The 3,851-nt window shown below is 43.1% G+C and overlaps 1 pseudogene across 2 annotated transcripts; it reads left to right on the forward strand.

Annotated features, from left to right (window-relative positions):
- Window positions 1–238: 238 nt before the first annotated feature.
- On the forward strand, window positions 239–2,509 carry LOC147631103 (abscisic acid receptor PYL12 pseudogene; annotated as a pseudogene). 2 transcript variants are annotated; one of them, XR_015267528.1, is made up of 3 exons: window positions 239–1,356; window positions 1,913–1,948; window positions 2,040–2,254. The product of XR_015267528.1 is annotated as an abscisic acid receptor PYL12 pseudogene, transcript variant X2 (transcript). The 2 variants fall into 2 exon arrangements; XR_015267527.1 differs by lacking the exon at window positions 1,913–1,948 and having other exon boundaries at window positions 2,040–2,509.
- Window positions 2,510–3,851: the final 1,342 nt, after the last annotated feature.

The following is a 3,851-nucleotide window of genomic DNA, read 5'->3' on the forward strand; positions in this document are numbered from 1 at the left end:
TCCCTCTGCCTGTCTTCCCCCTGTCTGTGTGTGTTTCTTTATAATCTGGTTCTTCATCTTCATCTCATTTCTATCCTTTTCTTGAGCATCATCTTTCTGTTATCCAACAGTTTTTACTGTCTTTCCTACTGACCCAAACTTTTCTTTTTTAGACAGAAGGTCTGTCTCCTCATACTTGCAGGTCTACCTCACCTCTCCCTCTCTCTCTCTCTCTCTCTCTCTCTCAAGCTTTTAACAGCTTTGTTCGCCTACCTGCAATGGCAATGCCCTTCTTGCAGCCCTCATCCATCTGTTCTCTGCAGGCCCTCTTTTAGGTGTTTTTGAACTTCGGCCACTGCCTCTTTTTCCCCATCGGGGTACCCTCAGTTCTCTGAGTTTTTCTCCCATTGACTTTTCCATGCATTAGGATGTAATCTTTCCTCATTGGGTTTTAATCTTTGCCCATTCTGGGCGCAGATCAGGCTTCTTTTTCTCTTGTGGGTTCTTTTGCCATGGCTTTTTGTGGCTTCATTTATAATTCTGTCGGGCAAGTCTAACTTCTTTCACCGGCAAATCTCGCTTCCTTCTCTTTTGGCTATGGATCTCAGTGCATAATCCCTCCGTTATCAATCTCTTTCTCAATTTGATTAATCTAAACTCCCGCTTTAAAGTGAAAATTTTAATTGTATGCATTTCTTTTAATCCCTCCAAATGACAGTCCATCAGCTATGGAGGTTTCCAAGGGGGACGGCAGACCTGGCAAGGCTAAGGGGCAATGGCAACAACATTGGCAGCTTCACAGTAGGACTTCAGCAGCTGAGCAATGAAGAGTTAACCCGTCTGCACGATCTCATTTGGAGGTACCATACCCATATAGCAGGTTCAGATCAATGCTGTTCCAAGGTTGTGCAGCGGATAAGGGCTCCCATGGACCAGGTTTGGCCAATGGTGCGAAGGTTTGACAACCCACAAGCATACAAGCACTTCATAAGGAGATGTTCTATGAATGGAGATGGTAGAGTGGGCAGCACCAGGGAGGTTGAGGTTGTTTCCGGCCTCCCGGCTGCCTCGAGCATGGAGAGGCTGGAGATCTTGGATGAAGAAAGACACATACTCAGCTTTAGGATTGTGGGTGGCCAACACCGCCTCCGAAATTACCACTCTGTCACTACACTCCATGAATCAGAGCTTGATGGGAAACCTGCCACCATTGTCATTGAATCTTATGTTGTTGATGTACCACATGGGAACACCATTGAGGACACCAGAGTTTTTGCTGATACCATTGTCAAGTATAACTTGCAGTCCCTCGCCCGCATATCGGAGCATCAAGCTAGGCGTGAGCAAGATGAGAGGCTCCTGATACTGCCATGAAGAGTAAGAAGTTCTGCTTTTGGCCTGATCTCACATGTCTTATGCAGTAGGTACTAGGGATCATGGCATGGTTATTTATGATACCATTGTTTCTTGTGGTGTCAGAGGATGTTTTTCTTTTCCCACCTTTACCAAGGGGTTCTTTTCTTTGGTATTTTATTTGGGCTAAATACATATCCTTCCTTGCCCATGCAATTGGCTGAAAGTTGGACGCGCAAGACTGCATGGGTTCGCGTGTAATGTCCTAGATTATAAGCATTTGCCCTGCAACCTTACCGATCATTTGATGTCTTGTAGCAAGATTTAAAATCTGACTGTTGGGCTTCTAAGTTGGTCGGTGTGATAGTTTGCTCTGCATCGGGTTTGTAAAGTCGGCCAGAATGTCAATACTTCTTGAGAAGGCTGCCATTTGACTTGCGATATGCATCATACATGTGATCATGCAATACATGATACATGTGATCATGTAATGTTTACACCTGAGCAATCAAAAATCTAGATCATATGACAAAGTGTTGGCAAGATTTTAAGTCTGGTTGTTTGTTTGATACGTGAGCAGGGGTTGCAAGTTGCCCTATATTGGGTTGCCCTGAATGTGAGTAGTCCTCAGTATTGAGAAGCAGCACTTGGTTTTCATGTAGTCATCATGGATCGCTTCACTAATGGGAGCCTCATCTTTTGTGCAGCCAAATGACAGTTGTTTGATATCATGGAGGACTTCATCAACATGATTGAGCATGACACTGTATGGGCCATTTTTATGTGAGGAGTGCAGAATGCAAATTAAAGCTTTGGAAAGTAGGAGGGGGGTTTTTAGATCCAGATATCACAAATGTTAGACAGAAGTATTGTGTATGCTACTGTTTGTACTCTTTTATTTGATCGATAGTGAATTGACTTGAACCATGAGCAGGGTTTGTCGATAACAGTGTTTCCTACCTTGAGGGTATACCTAAGTGTCATTGCATGAGAAAAAAGTTGAATGATGTGCTCAAGAACCCCAAAGAAAAGCACCTTAGGTGCTTTATAAACTTCAGTGGAAAAAGCAGGAGACCTTTCCTGTCTACTTTGTAATTGAAAGTGTTGTATTGCTTTAGTAAATTGTTTTAAAGATATGTAATATGCAGATTCCATTAATGGGTAACATAAGTACACACTTTCTTGTATTGCTTCACGACGCACCCTAACCAAGAGCTTGTGGATTCAAGCCCTCACACCGTAGGGTTGTGTGTGTGAGTGGTGTAGCTCCTAGCTCCGGCTACATCCCCTCGAAAGGGCCCCTTTCAGAAAATCTAGAAATAAACAGAAATCAGGAAGCCATTAGAGATCAAAGGCAAAGTAGGCATCACAAGAAAATATGCTGAAAACTTAGCTATGCTGAAATAACAGGATATGGTTGTTCTAGGATATTATAGGATATGATTATGCTAGCATTTGGAAGTACTCAGCTAGCATCACATAATATAATGATGCTAATTAATACATAGAAAATAGAGCTTACAACTAGCTTTTACCATGCTAATTAATACATAGAAAATAGAGCTTACAACACATTAAGCTTTCTTGATGAAGATGGTACTTGCTTCTGCTCATCTCGTGGATCTTTGACCTTCTTACAGATCTAGAGGTAGCCTTTGAGGAAGGGACGGAGGATGAGGATGAAGCCACCGTAATTGTACTTGAAGCTTTGCAAGCTTGCTAATTTCACCATTCAGACTTCAGCTCAACAAAGAGGGTGTTCACCATAGTTGTGTACTCAAGCTTTCTGCAAGCATGCTTCTCTCAAACTTGAACTCAACAAAGAGAGGGTGTTCTGCAAGGCATGCTTCTCTCACCGTTCAGACTTGAGCTCCAATAATGAGAGGGTGTCTGTCTCTCTCAAATCTTCGGTTAAACATCATCTTGTGTACATGTTGTACATGGGCATCTGGAGGTGGTAGGCTCCTCTGGATGACAAAGCTAGTGGTAGAGGATTGTGTAAATATTGTTTTGATCAGGCTACCACATAATAGAGCATATATACTTGACTACAAAAATACTTCCCAGTTTGTGCCAACACAAAGTCTTATAGAACCTATCATCTGTAAGTGAGTCGATGAGCACTACCCTCTTTAAACACAGCTACAAACTGAGTGCCCAATGGTTGTGAGTCGTCCATCTGCCACCTAGTGTACTTCCTTTTGAGTTTCAAGGGTAGCCAATTCTCCTTGCCCATGCTTGAGCACCCATGTATTCGAGCCAATGCCCAGTGTGGGTAGGGCAATTCCTCTCCGAAAATCTGTCAAGTATACAAAGTTTTTAGTGGGTAAGCTTGAGGGCAAGTCCCACAGTACCTGGGCTCCTCCGGGAGTTGTTGGTTGCTATCGTGCCCAGTTCATGGGTCTTCCGGAGTCATGCCTTAAGGAAATAGTGAAACCGTCTATGTGATAGAGACGATGAAGCTAATGACAAAAGTGTTTCTCTGTTCGAGTCTTGGAATGAGCTTGCTCACTTCTGAC

This window comes from Cibotium barometz, chromosome 15 (assembly GCF_041138505.1).
Source record: "Cibotium barometz isolate CiBa-2024 chromosome 15, ASM4113850v1, whole genome shotgun sequence".
Taxonomy (NCBI): Eukaryota; Viridiplantae; Streptophyta; class Polypodiopsida; order Cyatheales; family Cibotiaceae; genus Cibotium; species Cibotium barometz.